We start from the raw sequence: 19,635 nt of genomic DNA on the forward strand, positions 1-19,635 counted from the left end.
ATTGTGTGTTGTTGATTGATGATCACTACAAAATGACACCCCCTTTTGCAACACAAATATGCGTTGCTAAAAGTTCATATATGCGTTGGGAGGGTCTATACCAACGCATCTAATATGCGTTGCCTAAAGTGGCGTTGCAAGGATCTATTGTAACACTTAGTTATGTGTTGGTAACATACACTAATAAGCGTTGCAAAGTTGCAACGCATAATGGTGGGTTATAGCAACACTTTTTTGTGTTCGTACTAACCATGGGCGAATGACTTCTATGGCTTGTTGCAGCTCATAGATTTCGTTTGCTGCAACAGTTATATGTGTTGCAGGGAATAAACCGGTGCCGTCATTAATATAACAGCAAATTAATTTATTGAACAATATAAAGATCTTGCTCGTACAATAAATGAGCAATGCAAAATCATCCAACACATAGGAAGAAATAAGCATAGTCAGTCATATGTATAATATAAATAATTTGTTGCATTACAATGACTACCATCCATATTATACATGACACAAATTTTCCCACAGTACAAGTTCTATGGTAGTAAAATATAAACATAAAGGCATCCCTCTTAGAATGCTAGCAGCCCTCCTTCTCCTTCCTTCAGTTTAGGCTATCATTCCACCGATGCTAGTACCTATAGACGAAAGTTGGATTTCTTTAATACGACACTTAGAAGTAAACTCAATTTGCGATAATATATCAATCTTTAAAGCCAATACAATATTATAATACTGCCAGAAAGAATGCTTGCTCGCGAAAAAGTGAAATATTAATTAGTAAATTGGTAGTAAAAAGCATTGTCAATACCACTTAACTCTGAAGATTATCCCTCCAAGAGGAATGAAAATTTTAGATAGGAGCTGAAATCTGGTGACTGCAACAGCACAAAGAAAAATCAAGAATACACTGTAGAATTAGTCGATGTCACTATACAATCTACAGCAATACTGTTTGTCCAGACGCAAGGTAACTGATACAATGCAACCTTATCAAGAAAGAAATCATCCAGAAATTTTATCTAGACCAATATTTAGCATATAGAAAATTAATAAATGTGAGATAATAAACAGTTAGTAGTAGATGCAATAAAAAAAATCCCACACAGGTGGGACATGATTCTCAATCTTCTTGCTTCCAGTGATGTCCAAACATATTCAACTGATCTTTTACACCTGCAAGCATGCATACGATGCATCAAACTGAAGTTGACAAAAAAACTACATATATAATTATATATTTGTTTGTTGTTTAGGTAGGTAATTAACATCGTTAGCATATATTTTTTATTGAAAAGTTTGAGAAAAAAATGAAAACCCATGAGCATCCAAACCTTGCAGGGAATTTAGTTCTGCTTTATTAAATCTTGCTGCGCTACCTTGGTGAATTAGGAAAAAACTGCAGACAAGGCAAAAGTCATGTGGTCTGGAAACCGCAGTAGCACTCACATGTAGGGGAAATAAGATATTCTAGAAAATCATGTATCCAGACCTTGCTAGGAATTTAGTACTGCTTGCTTAAAGCTTTTTGTCCAACCTGGGTGAATTAGAAAAAAAAATGTAGACATTGCAAAAGTCAGGAGATTAACCGAGTAGAACTCACATGTGGAGATCATCGAATGAAGAAAAGTAGTAAAGAATCAATAGTCTTCAGAGATTGACAAGTTAAAATATTTTATTGCCCCCTCGACATCGCTAATACAGGATACAACCAAAACATACGGTAATTTAGTATATTGACCCCCGTGAAAGACCACCAGGACCATACCACTGACAATGCTTCTGCGTGTGCTTTTTTATTAAAGAAAAGATATCATCGAAGACAATAAATACACACAAAATTAGTGGAAATCAATTTAGGGATCGAAGATGATTTAGGAATTCAAGAGTGATGAAAATCAAATTACTAATGAAAACCACATCTGAGAATAAAGATGGGAAGGAAAATACCTCCAGGATGGCACTGTCCATTGGAGTTCTCAGGAGACCACTGTGACCTTTACAGATCGGCTCCTGAGTTGACGCGGCGCCATAGGACTTGAGGAGTCCGTGATGGCTGGAAGTTCCTGCAGATCTAATCGCCAAATTCCTCGTTACCTGATTCAATCTAGATCATTGCGTGGAGATCAGCCTATAGGCAAGGACAGGGTATGAGAGATCAACGACGAGAGGAGTAGAACGGGGATACGGGAGTCCAAATCAGAGGAGAGGTTGCAGCCACCCTTCTGCGCGTGCGAGGTGTGGTGGATTTACACGGTCATGGGCAACTGGATGGAGCGACCTCGAGGTGGGGCGTAGGGCAGGTTATTATTATGGAACGACTGCAACATATCTAATTTGTGTTGCTATTCATTTGTTGCTAAAGGGATGTTGGTGTTGTAGTGGATCGGGTATAGACGGTGAGCGATACGTTGGTGATCAAGGTCAATCTTTTGAAGACCAGCAGGCTCGGGAGAGCTTTGATCAAGGCAAGTATAACTTGAGATCATCCTTGTTACCTATACACAATTAATACAATATATATCATATGCATGTGTCCACCTTGATGACCTTAGCAAAATCATAGCTGATTGTTATCTTGAATTCCTTGTTGCCTATTTGGATATGCATTTTGGGTAGTTCTTGCTAGTGCTTTATTATAATCCATGATCTTGTAACATGAATATTTGAATATACAATAAACAATAAAATAAGCTTTCTAGCAACTTGAACATAAAGGGTGGAAAGAACTCTGGCTTTTGCTGGATTGATCTTGACCCTCCATAAAGACTTATCCCTTGGCAAAAGCTGGGACAACTCGTACAACCATGAGGGCTACATGGCTCTGGTTTTAGCTCAGTATGAGGACCTTTTTCTAGCTTGTTAGCGGTTACCTTAAATGGCGTAAGAATCGCTAGACACGTTGGGTATAGTGTGGCCTTTGTCCATGTGTATAGGCTGCGGGTTATGTGCCATGGAAGGGGGGCTCTATATCTGCCTGCCGAGTGAATCTAATGGCCCTAACTTGTTAGACGAAACCTTTGAAAGGCTTCATAGTGATCCCTGCCGACCTCCCTAGGAAGGGGGTTAAGAGACTCATGACCTCGGGCGAAAGGGTAAATCACGACTCATGGGTAAAGATGTACAACCTCTGCAGAGTGTTAAATCTGGTATACTAGCCGTGCCCATGGATACGGGCGGCCCGGAAAACTGACGGAATAGATAGACACTGGTGAATATTATTAATGATGGTTTATTATGTTGTTTATATGTGTTATTCATAATTCCTGTATACAATTGATCATGTGGTTATGGGATTTACTATGCTATTTTGATATTGGCTATCTAAATACAAACATGATATCTACATATAAAAGCTAAATGCAGTCAAACCAGTGTCAGCTATTTGAGCCTCATGAACCCCTGGTTATACTTGTTGAGTACGATATGTGCTCACTCTTGCAATTTCTCCCTCACCTCAGGAGAAGTTTTGGGCTTGTGATCAACCAGTCAGTTGGATCCTGTAGAGAGAAGTTAATACCCAAAGTTGGAGTTGTCGGTCCGCTGTATGCTATTAAAGGTTATCTCTTTTATACTAAGTACGTTATATATTTACGCATTGTCTTTTGATATTACCCCTTATTTGTAGCTATATGTGAGATTTGGTTTCTAAAACTCACATATGGTGCATATCTGGTTTTGTCCTTAAAATCGGGTATTACAAAGTGGTATCAAAGCAATGCTGGCTGTAGGACGCAAGCCTAGATAGAAATTGGTCGTCTTAAGGTTTTGGAATTGTCATAAAATCCTTGCTCTATAAACCTTGGTATTTTCATCCATACTATATCCCTATCCTTGCTATTTATCTCTATCTTGTTGCTTATTTTAAAAGTACTTGCTTCTCATCTTCACTCCTTGATTTGATAAGCTTTTAGAATCTTCTCTTACCACCTGCTTACGTAGTTGAAAAAGAATTTTAGGATCTTTACCCTTACTATGAAGAGAACGATAGTATCGCAAGTTGAGTGAAGTGTGAACCTTCAATGCTTAATTGGTTTGTTATTATGTTTATGCTTGATTTGGATCTTTGTAATGATTGCAATGATCTTGTGGATTTTCTTCACAATTTCATTTAGTTTATAGGCCTAAGGCATAAGGAGTAATGAAATAAGTAGTTGGGTTTGGTTATATCCTGTTTCTATCCTTTACTGTTTTCTAGAGCAGTCTGCAATAATCATAGTGTATCTCAAGTTCTGATCGTGCAAAGTTTGTCAACTTTTTCTGGGAACAACTAGCCTTCAAGATCTTTCTCTGACTGCAAGAATCACCCTCATAGCTATTATGGTTTGGAAGTTACAAAAATCACAAGATGATACAGTTGTGCTGTTAGAAATCTGGACCAGTTTCGGTTGCTTACTGTTTTAGAGAACTATAACTATAGAAATTGGAAAAGTGTTCTATAGAAAAGTTATAGACAATTTGCTAAGATTTCCAACGGTATAAGCTGGAACTCATTTGGATAAGTAGAACCTGAGATATGACATTTACACTTGGATGTTTCTGTTCTGTTTCAAAATCTGGACAGATCTGTCATTTCCTATTTTCAGTCAAGTTAAAGACAGAATCTGGAAAAAAGTGGTATACGAAAGTTGTAAAGGATTTCCTAAGATTTTCAAAAATGTAAGGATCGTCATCATATGATTTCTGTAGGCCGAGATATGACTTCTGTAATTTACTGCATTCGTGCTGAGACATTGTCGTCAGGATGGATAATATGTTTGGCTATTTTATCTAAGCTTAAAGACAGAATCTAAGAAAGGCTTCTATATGAAAGTTGTAGGGAATTTCATAAGTTTTCCAATGGTATAATCTATAACACTATTGGAGTAACTGATTAAGAGTTATATCTGTTTTACTACGCTGGTGTTTTCATATTATGAGAAAATTTCAGGATACCGGTTTGTTCTCTTACATATAAGTTTCTTGGGATGTGAGAAGTTCTCAATGTTAGTTAACTTGTCTGGAAAGCATGCAAGCTACCTCTCGTGTGTCCCCTAAATGACTTTATTAAGGGGGGTAGCCTAATTAAAGAAGTTACAAGGAGAAGAAGTGGTTAATGACTGGAACATCTACAAGTACATCAAGTGCTGGGTATGTTGGTTTGTTTCAAGATATGATTCCATTGGAGGGTGCTAACATCAATGGAGGGATATGTCATTGCTGATACTCATGGATAAAGAGTGATACTTATGAGGATCAGATGACACCAAAGTCTACGAAGTTATATGTACAATTTGAGAGTGGAACAACCTAATTGTGAAAAATGTACTGATAGTTGGAATTTAGTGATGTAACTAACCTTGGATTAAGAGACCTGGTACAAGCAAATTTAAAAGACTATGATGTGTAGTGTCTAAAAGGAGAGGAGAGCTAGTCTCTAGTGTCCCCCAATCAATCTCATTTTAAGGGGGGTAGATTTCCCTGTCAGTTCTATGGTTATGAAACTTCAGGCATAGATGTGATCTTGGGTTTGGATTGGATGAGGAAATATACTACGGAGGTTAAGTGCAAAGAGAAAGTAGCAGTGGTGACAACACCAAAGGGAGAGAGAATCAGTGTTGATGTAGCAGTACAGGTTCCACCCACAGCTACAATGAACCAGCTAGATGTTGATGTTGATCTTCAAAACTGTGTAGTAAATAAGTTTCCAAACAAATTTTCAGATGAGTTGCTAGGTATGCTACCGGACCAGAGACATTGAATTTACTATTATCAAATTACTACTTGGTACTCCATCTATAGCTAAAAGACCTTACGGAATGAGGATAAATGAGTTAGAAGAACTTAAGAGACAAATAAAGAGAGTTACCAGGAGTTGGATCTTTAGAATGATCAAAGTGCAATGGAATCAATATTCGGAAGCAAAAGCACCTGGGGGAATAGGATGATTTGAGAGAGTCATATCCACAGTTGTTTGTTTATGCACTGCTCAATCTCGAGGACGAGATTCTTTTAAGGGGGGTAGAATTTGTAACACCCAAAAAAAAATTTTCGGGGAAATAGAGCTAATGTAACACCCGATTTTAAGGACAAAATCAGATATGCACCATATGTGAGTTTTAGAAGACAAACCTCACATATAGCTATAAATAAGGGGTAATATCAAAGGACAACGCATAAATTATATAACGTACATAATAAATCAGAAACAACCTTTGACAACAAACCACGGAAGAGAACTCCAAACTTCGGGTGTTAACTTCACTCTACAGGATCCAACTGACTGGTTGATCACAAGCCCAATACTTCTCCTGAGGTGTGGGGAAGATAGCAAGAGTGAGTCCATGACGAACTCCGCAAGTATAACAACTAGATTGTATAGATCCCACAATCTCATGATCAATGTGACATAAATAATATAGAGCATTAAATAATAATCAATGAGTTTCTTAACACAAGATTCATCACCCTTAATGTAAGAGTTCCCAAGGCCGCTCGTGACCGTGAGCACGGCTAGTATACCAGTTTTTAACACTCTGCAGAGGTTGTACATCTTTACCCATGAGTCATGATTTACCCTTTCGCCTGAGGTGATCAGCCTCGTAACCCACTACCAAGGTAGGTCGGCAGGGATCACTATAAAGTCTTTCAAAGGTTCGTCTAACAAGTTAGGGCCGCTTGGTTTCGGTAGTCAGTCCATGTGATTCTACCCCGCAGGGGATCCACGGTCTGCTATCCCCCATTTGCGCCACACGGGTAACCTCTAACAAGCTAGAAAAGTTACTCATACTTGACTAAAGCCAGAGCCATTATAGCCCTCATGGTTGCACTTTCATCCCGGTTATCACTTACGAATAAATCCTCAAGTTGTTAAAAAGTCATTATTATCATTTGTTGCTTTATATCAATCTAGTCACAAGATCATAGTCATAGAATTAAATCCCAAATGCTATACTTGCCTTGATCCAATTGCTCCTACTGGTCCTGCTGATCTTACTTGCTTCTAAGGCTCTAATCTTGATCACCGAAGTAATGCCCACTGACTAGGCTCGGTCACCAAACATCAACACACAAGCATTCAAGGCCACACATACACAAAGCAAACAAAACTAGAATTAGAACATTACACCAGCAGTAAATAAATTTAATTAAAAGTTTTCCAAAATCATCTACACGCTGCTACGATCACGACAACGAGAAATTCACAGAAAACGGAGTTACGACGTGAAATCTACGCATTAAACGGGACTACAAAGGCTATCTACGGACTTGTAATTATCTAGGAAACCTAACAGTGGTGAACCTAGACAACAATGGTACCAACGTAAAGCTTATGAAATTATGAAACTAACGCAACTTGAACGGATCGAAACGGAGCTAAAACGGAGAAGATATAAATTTTCTAAGATTTTATATAGAAAAGTATTTAATTAAATAGGGTCACAAAATTAAAAAGTTTCAAATTGTTAAACCAAGGTTACTAACATGTATAGAATTTAAATACAAATCTAACGCAAGTTGAATGGGTCAAATCGGAGTTAAAATAAATATTTTAAGGCCAAAACAAACTCAGTGGCATTTTTGAAAATACTAGAAAACGTATTTTGAATCAAACCGAGCTGGAAATACGCTTTCAAATCACCAAAGCGTAAACCGGAATTCTGCTTTGGACTGCGGGTTTTATAACCTAAAACTACAGGGGCTCTTTAGCAAATTTACCCTCGAAGGGGTACGGGGCGCCCTGGACCGTTGGATCACAGATGAACGGCCCGGATTAAAAGAAAGAGATGAGAGAGAGGGAAGAGAGGCGCGGCTGGCCGGAGCAGGGGGAGGGTGCGGCGGCGCAGCCATGGTTTCCGGCGGCAAGGTCGCCGGAGTTGGTCGCGAGCGGGCTTCGGGCCACAGTTTTCTGATCCGCGAGCACCTAGAGGAAGAGGAGGACGAGGCGAGTCCGTCCCGGGGTAAAACGGGGCCGGGGGAGCGGCCAGCGCGGCGGTCCGCGGCGGCGCCATGGCCGGCTCCTCGGAGCTCATGGCTAGGACGCTAGGAGGCACCAAATCGCATGGAATTTGATTGAGAAGAAGCGGGGACGGAGGGGAAGCTCACCCACGCGACGGAAACGGCAAGAATGGCTTGGCTCGAACGAATTTCGCGCGGAGGATCGCGGCGTCCCGGCGGCGCCCTTCGCTGCGGTTGCTACGCGCACTAGATGAAGGCTGAGGCGAGGGGAGAGGGAATGGGAAGAGGATGGGGGCTCGGGCGCTCCTTGAAAGGAACCGGGGCGCGGGGGGGAAAGAGGAGGTCGTGGGAGCGGGGGGAATCGGTCGGGAGGTTACTGAGAGCGAGCAAGGGGGGGCGGTTGGGGAGGAAGGAGCTGACAAGGTGGCCCCACCTGTCAGCAGATAGGAGAGAGGGAGGGAAAGGTAAGGGGTGGCCGGCTGGGCCTCGGCCCAGGAAGAAAGAAAGGAGGCGCGGGGGATTGGGCCGAGCAGGCCGAGAGGAGAAGGGGGAGGGAAAAAAATTCCATTTTCTTTTTCAAATACATTTTCCAATTGCATTTTCCAATTGAATTTTTAAGCACATTGACATTTTGTTTTTAAAACAATCATCACCATAAAAATGCACCAACATGTATGCATCAAAAATTTTCTAAACTTATATTAAATTTTTAATTCTCCAAATTTATTTATTTTTCCTATATTTTGATGCTCACAAAATTGACTATAAAATCAAATTCAACTATTTAAAAACCAGCAAATTTTAGGTTGTTACAATTCTACCCCCCTTAAAATGATCTCGTCCTCGAGATTCGGAAGAGGCTTAGATCCTCTGAGAGAAACCGGAAAATATCTTGATAATCCTTTCATCTTCCCAACTTGCATACCAAACTTAAACACTTGTCTCAAGGTCACACCTCGTGAACATAATTTCCATTGAATAACTATTATTCATAATTGACCAAAGTCCATCTTGACTACTAATTTCCTTTAGCTTACAACTCCAAGAGACATGGGAACTTAATATGCATTTGCCTCCTCAGGTAGCAGTGGACCACCATGATACTCAATTATTTTTCCTGACGGTGCTGTTAAGAGCATTTTGTAGTGGGTACCATAGATTACTCCTTTGTGTGCACATAACCATCCATTACCAAGGACCAAGGGAATACCAAGTGACTCTAGCACAATGAGGTTTACAGTGAAGTTTTCTTTGTTTATGACCAGATTGATATTTGAGCACACCTGATCTGCTTGTATTTCTCCCACTGGGGTTTGAACTAACAAAGGCTTCCTAGTTGGGCACTTCACCCTCTCGATTGTCTTTACCAAGTCGGCAGAAATGAAAGAATGCGAAGCACCCGGGTCAAACAGAGCAAAAACTTCACTGAGTCTACTTGAACATAGCCACCAACCACTTTGGTAGCTCCATGAATGTTCTGCCTATCCACATTGCTCAGTCTTCCATTGATATAGTCTCGTTGCACCTTACTTCCATGAGCAGGCATCTTACGGCTTTTCCTTTTTCTCTTTCGCCATTGTGGATTCTGATTTGATTCACTTCCAACTTGCTCTTGAGTATCATTATTTTGATAGCACTCAGTTTCATCATACTCATAACATTCTTCAAAGGCAGGATCATCATTCTCTTCCCACGTATCAGTAAGAGGCATCATATAGGGCTCCTGATCCATAGGATACTACACTCCCTGTCATCAAGTGACCCACATCAATAATACGAGAAGGAGAGATGATCATCATAATCATAGAATATCTCAAGAGACAACTCTCACTTCAAGATGAGTTGAAAATGCATCAACTCGTGATATCAAGGTACTACCCCCTTAAGAAAGGTCAGCTAGGAGGCACAAGGAAGGTAGCTTGCACTTTTTCTTGACAAGTTATCTTGCATTGAGACCCTTTTGACATCCCAAGGAACTTATGTGCAAGGAAGAAACAAATATCCTGAAATTTTCTCGCGATAAGAAAATCACCAGCACAGTAAAATGGACATAACTTTTGTTCTGTTAATCCAATAGGGTTATAGCTTATACCGTTAGAAAGCTTGGCAAATTATCTAAAACTTTGCTATAGAATACTTTTCCAAATTCCATAGTTACATTTGTCCCAAACAGTAAGCAACCAAAACTGGTCCAGGTTCTTGACAGCACAACTGTATCATCTTGTGATTTTTGTAACTTCCAAACCATAATAGCTATGGGGCCGATTCTTGAGGTCAGAGAAAGATCTTGAAGTCCACTCTCATCCAGAATTTTGTCATGATTTTTATTCATCCAAGATCAGAGACATAAGCCGATAAAGATGAGATACTCTAGAAAGGCACGATAAGGTAACAAGAGAAAAACCAAAACCCAACTATTTATGTCATTAATCCTTATGCCTTAGACATATAAACTAAATGAAATTGTGAAGAAACTCACAAGATCATTACACTCATTACAAAGATCCAAATCAAACATAAACATAAAGACAATGCAACCAAGCAGTAAAGGTTCACAAGGCACACAAACTCGACTTTCGCTGCTAGCGTTTTTATTACACAAGGGCACAAACTCCTATATCTTAAACTCAGTGTGGCTTCTTTCATGATACTACTGTTGGTTCTTCTATGGACAAGACTTTACATAGTGTCCTTCCTGTCGGCAGTGATAACACTTTTTCTTAGCTAGATCCTTCGTGATATGATTTTCCACTGAGGTGTTGCTCGGTGTGTCATCAGTTCGCTGACTCTGAAGGTTTTTCTCTGGTTGGCTGGCTTTCTTCCTAACTTGGTTGATCCTTCGAGGTTGATTCTTTATAAGTGATGGTCCATCCATCTATGCATACCTCATGAGCAGTGGGGTTAGCTTGAGAAGTTTCTTCATCTCCAAGGTTTTGATTTTCATGGTCAGAGTTCAAAGCTAAATGTGACAACATAGGATTTGATTGTTGTTCACTTCCCAATGCTGGATCTAGTGATTTTTCCTTCCTCTTCTTATCCTCATTAGTCACACCATTTGATTTTACCATAACTTCCTTTTTAGATGACCTGTTCCGAAGACAAGGAAGACCATAATGCCTACAACAATGGCATTGATCCTGATATCCCGATGTATTACTACCAACACCTCATGGGTTCTCATATTTTTCCAAGCTTCTGCTACTTGTCTCTTCACTGGTCCTGAGATGCACTGCTGAGAGTTCCCATTCTGAGTCATTCCTTCCACTACTTGCTTTTGCATGGCTAGAAGCTTCTCCTTGTCAAATGCTTTTATGGGTGGCAAAGCGAGGTCCTTTTGTCCATTCATGCCAAAGGTCTCTTCATTATGAGCCATCTAAATAGACAAGGAGGTTGGATTTAGAATAGAGACAAAGTTTTATAATAGAATAGGGCAGAGGTAAGCATAATTTTTTTGTTAGCAATTAACAAGGTTAAGGTGAAAGCAAGAAGTAAGGAGAGATAGAAGCATTCTAAAACGTCTGGTTCTAGCTAGGCTTGCGTCCTACAGTCAGCATTGCTTTGATACCACTTTGTAACACCCGATTTTAAGGACAAAATCAGATATGCACCATATGTGAGTTTTAGAAGACAAACCTCACATATAGCTACAAATAAGGGGTAATATCAAAGGACAACGCATGAATTATATAACGTACATAATAAATCAAAAACAACATTTGACAGCAAACCACGGAAAAGAACTCCAAACTTCGGGTGTTAACTTCACTCTAGAGGATCCAACTGACTGGTTGATCACAAGCCCAATACTTCTCCTGAGGTGTGGGGGAGATAGCAAGAGTGAGTCCATGACGAACTCCGCAAGTATAACAACTAGATTGTATAGATCCCACAATCTCATGATCAATGTGACATAAATAATATAGAGCATTAAACAATAATCAATGAGTTTCTTAACACAAGATTCATCACCCTTAATGTAAGAGTTCCCAAGGCCGCTCGTGACCGTGAGCACGACTAGTATACCAGTTTTTAACACTCTGCAGAGGTTGTACATCTTTACCCATGAGTCATGATTTACCCTTTTGCCTCAGGTGATCAGCCTCGTAACCCACTACCAAGGTAGGTCGGCATGGATCACTATGAAGCCTTTCAAAGCCTTTCGCCTGAGGTCATGAGTCTCTTAACCGACTCATGGGTAAAGATGTACAACCTCTGCAGAGTGTTAAATCTGGTATACGAGCCGTGCCCACGGATACGGGCGGCCCGGAAAACTGACGGAATAGATAGACACTGGTGAATATTATTAATGATGACAAATGATGGTTTATTATGTTGTTTATATGTGTTATTCATATTCCTGTATACAATTGATCATGTGGTTATGGGATTTACTATGCTACCTTGATATTGGCTATCTAAATACAAACATGCTATCTACATATAAAAGCTAAATGCAGTCAAACCAGTGTCAGCTATTTGAGCCTCATGAACCCCTGGTTATACTTGTTGAGTACGATATGTGCTCACTCTTGCAATTTCCCCCTCACCTCAGGAGAAGTTTTGGGCTTGTGATCAACCAGTCAGTTGGATCCTGTAGAGAGAAGTTAATACCCGAAGTTGGAGTTGTCGGTCCGCTGTATGCTATTAAAGGTTATCTCTTTTATACTAAGTACGTTATATATTTACGCATTGTCTTTTGATATTACCCCTTATTTGTAGCTATATGTGAGATTTGGTTTCTAAAACTCACATATGGTGCATATCTAGTTTTGTAATTAAAATCAGGTATTACAAATACTAAAGGTAACATCTCTTGGTAAGTGATCATTACTTCCAAAAAAATCCTCCTTGATTTTGGCATTCACATAAGTAGTGAGTCCGACATGCTTTGAGTTACAATCTCATTTGATCCAATCTAATTAGCTCATCATTTTTAGTTCTTTATGCTTGTTCCTAAGAATCACTTTCTTGATCTTGTAGTTTTTAATTCAATGTTCTGAAATATTGCACATCCTATCTTTGGAAGATGATAGTCATAATTATGAAATTAAATGCATAGATAGACCATCTTTCCATAATGCTGAATAATCTAATCAGCCAAGTGTTTTAATGCTACAAGCTTGCTAATCATTTGTTCTTATCACCCATGTTTAGATTGAGCAAAACACATAAACATCGACTTTATCTCGTTCAATGTGCCAAAGGCTAGAGTTTAATGAATAAAACTTTTGGTTCTGTTGGTGTTTTCCCACCAATAGAGCTCATGCACTTGATCTTTGCCTTGTCTCTATGAGCAGGACACACTTTAGTCAACTCCTCGAGAATCCTACAAGTGAAGATCCTAGACCTATGAACATGCACACTAAGCGAAGATGTTGCTAGCTCCCAGAACTAGTGCTTGACTCCAAACCATTGGAGAAGCAATAAACATAGGTGACACCATCTCAAGAGGTGCAACTATCATGGTCTCCACCTTTGGGACCAGATAAATCACCTAAGAATTAATATGGTAAGAGGTCCTGTTCAGAGGACTTAAAATCACTGAACGCCACGCCAAGAGGTAACTTGGTATTTATTTGCATTTTCCTTTAAGCATATTTATTTTTCTTAACTGCATTAGTAGTTGCATCTTTATTGTTTATGCATTAGAAAATAAAATAAATATGTATTGCATTGCATTTAGAAAACTACTAAGCCCCATGTATTTAATATGTGATGCAATAGCTTACATACTTATCTACTGTGGTGGCACAAAAATAAGTTTTAGCATATTTATTTTTGTCTGCATACTATAAATATGAAAAGTATAAAAAAATATATTGATCCTGCTAAAAGATAAATGGGTATAAGAAAGTTCTAGACTCTCGAAGCTTCGAGGTTTATTACAAACGCTTAATCAGTTCCACAAGCTTTGTTGTCTATTTGAGCTTCATCGACCTCAAAGGATCAAGAAGAACTAATAGGCAGAAGGACGTCCTGTGCCCTATCGGAGTACTATTCGTACCAGGCAAGTGTTGTTTCTCACAGCAAGTACCTACGATACTCTAGGAGGATCAGTTTGTCTTCGCTGCCCGCCAGCAATCTCAACAGACTATGTCAACATCCAGCTTGGGGGAGAGCAACCCCGTACATCGAGCTAAGTATCCCTTACTCACTTATCTTTTGTTCCTGGAAGTACCACCCACGTATACGCACTACATTTTGTGTTGTTTCTATCCTGGAGACACGCACCTATGCTGCTCCTAACTTAGGAGTACGCATTTCTTCATTCACCCACACACATTCCACGTCCACTTAGAAAATGTTCTACTCCTACACTGGGAGAAGACACCCAAAAATATTCATTGTCTTATTCTACTTATCCAATAAAGCCCTAATTATTCCAGTTGATACTCCCTACTGTTGTCATTGAATTAAAAGGGATGGCTGATCTCTAAAAAAGAGAGAGAAAAAAGAGAGAAAAAGAAAGAAAGAGGACAAAATTCTCAATGCAAAAGAAAAAAAGATAGCCAAATCCTTGTTCTCAGATTAGGGAGGTATGTTATCCCCAAGGAGCAAATATAGAATTAGATATTCACCATCAGTTATCACCCCTCATAAACCCTTTCATTCTTATCACTTCATTTCACTTCACTCACATGCACATGTGACTTGATTGTATAATTAGTTTCTCTAGATCCATGGTTAAACTATGCAATACATGCAAGTAGGTTTGAATTATCTTTCCCACCTATCAGCTCCACATAAGACAATTAGAAGTAGGGTGAGAGAGATAAGGCAACTATGTCATAGTGATACAAATACCACATATTCTGAGAGCATAGAGAAGGCATACTCACTTGCCTTAGAGAGGATACAAAATACCACATATGAGAGACTGTAAAGTGTCATACAAGGAAACTCTAAGTTTTATTTGAAAATCTTGCAAAACTCTGGAATAATAGTTGATCAAAGAGCGGGTAGCATAGTGCTCGACTTGACTGTTCAGTCTTTCAACTTCCCAAGACCTAAGTGATAGCTATAAGCCCCATAGTGAAAGGAAAAATAGGTGAGTCTTGAGTCAGAATAGTTCACTCTAATCCGTAGGGGAGTCCTTGTTTGAATACTTGTGTACTTGTGAGGCGTGAAAGCATTGTAGCAACTCCTCATCCAAGTTTACTAGTTAGGCTTTGCTAAGGGACTAGCAAAGGATAACCTTGGGGGAACTTGTTGACGGCCCTTAATGCCTATTTTATACCATCAACTATTGCTCAATATAACATAATATCAACCATAAAGCATAGTTGTAGGGTTTGATTCTAACGAGTTCCATGAGTTTTGGTGTTCTCACTTGTTTTGTAGGAATATGCAATTTTCCATCAAATAAAAGCATGTCAAATGATGATTTGGACTACACCATTGCGACGGGCTCGTCGAGACGATCAAAACGGACATATCATTTGCTATATTTGGAGTCCGGAGTGAAAAGATATTAATTTTACAAACAAAGGAGAATTACCTCTAATGGGCCACACGCCCAAGCAAGGTCCATGACGTGAGATGACGCTCATATGGCATGATAGAGGCCCAAGAGAGGCGCCCCAAGCTGGTCCCTTGAGTGGGCTCACGTGAGGGATGATTGGAAGGCCCAACTTGATGTATAATAGCCCAACAGAGCAAACAGTGGAAGAATTAGTCCCACATCGCCTGTCTAGAAGAGGTGAGAGGCTTTTCTGGGCTATAAATAAAGAGGCAGACCCCCCTCCCTGAGGGAACCACATTATGGAGATGTAGAGACGTCCCTCGAATGGATGACCTCTCACCTCTAGAGAATTATGACTAAACTTTCCAATGTAGTAGATTAGTTCTAGTTGAGAGTTAGGGAGAGCGGCACTACGCTCGGGTTTTGGAGGAGTCTTCTAGAGGAGTCTTTGGAGGAGTCGTCAGAGTTATGGTATATCTTTGTATCTTTTCTTGTAAGAATTATACTTTAATATATGTTATCTTCTCTATTTACTTTTATGCATTACATTTGATTAGTTAGTATAGTTGTTATACTTTAGCATAGGATCTCCACCCGCATCGAGTGCTCTAGTTATTAATTATGATTAGAGTAGTAATTTATAGTAGAGACATGGTGTCTAGACTATAGGTTACCTGAGATTGCACCCAATTCTACATATAGTTGTGGTAGCCCTAGGTGGTGACAGCCCTGACGGCCGACGTACTCCACCACGTTTGAATTGGTGTTGTAGGACCGTAGTCAGAGCTTTCTAGTCCCCTTCTCATCTTTCGGTGACTAGTGTTCTGATGTCCCGAAGTGTTATTGTGTAATTGCTTTACCTACCATGAATTAGTTATTATAGAACCCTAGTAATAAAGAAGTATTTAGGAACCTTAAACTCTCTCGTTGTCCTCTCACTTTAGCTATCTACTCTTTTATCGTAGAATTCTCCGGTGTGTGTCATATATGCATAATTCCTATCATCTATTATTTACCCCTACTTTAGTCTAGTTGGTGTATTAGTTAGTAGATACATGATGGTGAACTATCAATATCTTTATCCATTGTTTTTCAGTGGTAAAATATAAATAACGATACCTGGAATACTTCCGGTAAAATGCTACAATAGTTTTCTGTGCGCTTGCGGAATCCTTCATATATTAATTGTGCATAAGAAATACCAACACTTTGTTAGCGTGTGTTGTTTTATGCCTTGTTTCTATTGTTCTTGTTGTCTATCATACTTGTTTCTCCACCTTATTGATCATCACACACCTGGTACTTGGAACTCATAAGGCCAGCAACAAGAACAAGCAATTGGAACTATAATTTAGTATTACTATCTTTTTCTGTTTTGTGTTCCATATATATATGTCTCTTTGTATGCCTTCCAAGCTCCACAGATTCTTCTTAGTAGCAAAGGTTTGCATCTCTGCAATCGCGGTGTTCCACATCTTTCAGGTATCCTTTGCCTTGCTTGTAAGAACACCAGTAAGACTTTGGTAAGGTGTTTTCTTTTGTTATCATTTTTTAGAGGCACCACTCCATCTTCGTAGTACAATTATTAGGGATAACCTTCACAATTTGTTCCTATTTTTTTCTCTACAATATCAGGTGATAGGCTGTCCAAAGACTTCAGTGAGTGCATCAACCAAGAGTAGCTACAAGTTATTGTACACAAAGCTAATAAGGACATGGAGGAGACAATCATCAAAGCTGTTACTCAGGCGATGCTTGAACTCAAGCTCGTTAACTAGCTGGAGAGGTTGGATAGACGGATATCAGACCTCACTGATAGGGTAGCTACTTTGGAAGTTTGTCTCGCTCCTGCTCCTGACAATGATGAGAATGGCAGCAACGACGATGATCTTGATGTCTATGATGCCAATGGTAATCTTGATAACACGATAACAATACAAAACAGACTCAACCATCGTCTTCGAATTAACACCCAAGGTATGGGTAGGGCTCGACACAACCGCCACCATCGAGGTAACCATAATCGAGCTCCTGATGATCCTTATGCTAAGGTTAAGTTTACTATACCTTCTTTTGATGGACATTATGATGCTGAGGCATATCTTGATTGAGAAATGACAATAGAACAAAAATTTAGTGCCCATTAAGTATCCGAGGAACATAGAGTTAGGCAACCCACCAATGAGTTTAAAGATTTTGCTATTATTTGGTGGACTGCTTTAGCTTCATATGGTAATACACCTCGTTCATAGGAAGAACTTAAGGTTTCTATGCATGATAGATTTGTTCCATCGTCTTACCTTTGAGATCTGTGTAAGAAATTGATGCGTTTAGAACAGAGAGATAAATTTGTGCAGGATTACTATGGTGAGCTTCAAAAGGGTTTGATACGTTGTAGCATAGTAGAGAGGCCCAAGGATTCTATTTGTCGATTTTATTCAGGGTTGAGATGAGAAATTTAGGATATTGTTTATTATAAAGAATTTAACAATGTCAACCCGTTGTTTCAGTATGCTATGCTTGCAGAGAAGGAATTGTAGGGACATGACAAGCAGGGTAAGTACAAGACCAGCAATACATACATGTCACACACAGGAGGGTTGTCCAAGGCATCCACTTATAGGTGAAAGGTCCTTATTTGGTTTTGGTAATTGAGTGACAACTTAGGTGGACTAATAGTATTTATGTGAGATACATAGGAGATTAGTCCATAGGTGATTATGTGATGATGGAGGAGCTCACTGCATATGAGACATGACATGGAGTCATATGACCAAGGTGGAGAAGATCAAGATGAGGCTTGGCTCGATGGACCGGTTGCAAGAGTGAAGGGCAAGTCGAAGGCTTTGAAGTGAGGGACCGCGTGTGACGGTGAAGCTTGAGCAAGACTTGGCGCCAATGGACCGAGGCAACGGTGAAGAGCAAGTGAGGTCAAGATCGATGAACCAATATGGTCACGTGATGATATGAAGTGGATCATATCATTTGGTGCTTGGTTGGTGTATGTGTTGCATCAACATTGGAGGAGATGGAATGGAATGTGCAAGGCAAAGGTATAACCTAGGGCATTTCCATTTCATCGGTCATAGGTGTGTAGAGAAGTTTATGACCAGATTTAGGATAGATGGCCGCCTACTATCAAGAGAGGCAAACTTGTTTCCATATCGATCATCTAGTGCGACTTGAGCGATCTAACTTTACATACATTTTAGGATCGAGTGGCGTGGCAAGTTAAGAGGCTAACTCCTTTGGGAAAATGTTTATAAAAAACTAACACACTTGTACAAGGTGGTGTACACTGGGTGGTGTTAGCACATTTGCAAAGGAGGTGGTGTTTCTAGGGTAGAGAGGAGTTTGGGTTCCTAGTGAGGCGGGATTCAGTGCTTTTGAGAAAATGAAATGCATATTTTGTATTGTGCCGGTGGGAAATTTGGAGAAGTCGTGGGATTGTTTCTCACTGACATTGGACGCTGGCCTTGGAGGCATCAGACGCTGGTCTAGAGCGTCTGGTGTGTTGTCCGTTGCTGGCATAGGCGTAGAGTGAGCATCGAACACCCAGGAGAGTGTTCGGCGGTTGCGTCTGGTGACCCCGCGTGTTTTACACCCTCTCTGCGTACGGTGTGGACCAGCAGAGCGTCCGGTGTTACTGTGTCAGGCTAGCGCGTGTGTTAGCCATTGGTGGCAATGGTCGAGTTCAAACGACTAGTGACATGTGGCTGTCACCTAAGCACCAGACGCTGGGTTTGAGCGTCCGATGGCTCCCTGTAGCGCATCCGATGCCCAAATGTTTTGCCTAGTAAAGGGGCAACGGCTAGTTTAGCCCTTGGGGCTTTAAATAGAAGTGGTGGCCGGCCTTGGCTGAGGTTGAGCACCCGTGGGACTTAGTGTCCATGCTTGGGCAGTGCTAGTGAAGCCTCTAACTCATATATGCTTGATAGTGATGATCCGATTATGTGAGTGAGTGATTCTAGTGTATTGTATTGAGAGATTGCATCGAGTGACACTAGGTGTTCATGTTGCAAGCCGGTGGTGCTTGTTACTCTTGGAGGTTGCCACCTTCTAGATGGCTTGGTGGCCTGTGACTCCGTTAAAGCACGCAGATTGTGCAGTGCTCTGGAGAAGAGATTATGAGAGGTACGATGTTCACCCCACGGGGATCGCAAAGAGCAACTCTATTGGATTGAGAATGTCATTGAACTACCTCACTTGTGGGTAGGTTCTTATAGTGTCCTAGT

The 19,635-nt window shown here is 40.2% G+C and overlaps 1 long non-coding RNA gene across 1 annotated transcript; it reads right to left on the bottom strand.

The window, feature by feature from the left end:
* On the bottom strand, positions 428-2,292 carry LOC110435058. Its single transcript, XR_002452710.1, has 5 exons — positions 1,951-2,292; positions 1,493-1,537; positions 1,335-1,399; positions 812-1,176; positions 428-638 (listed from the first exon to the last, which is right to left on the bottom strand). It is a non-coding gene; the product is annotated as an uncharacterized LOC110435058 (long non-coding RNA).

Source organism: Sorghum bicolor, chromosome 4, assembly GCF_000003195.3.
Source record: "Sorghum bicolor cultivar BTx623 chromosome 4, Sorghum_bicolor_NCBIv3, whole genome shotgun sequence".
Classification (NCBI taxonomy): Eukaryota; Viridiplantae; Streptophyta; class Magnoliopsida; order Poales; family Poaceae; genus Sorghum; species Sorghum bicolor.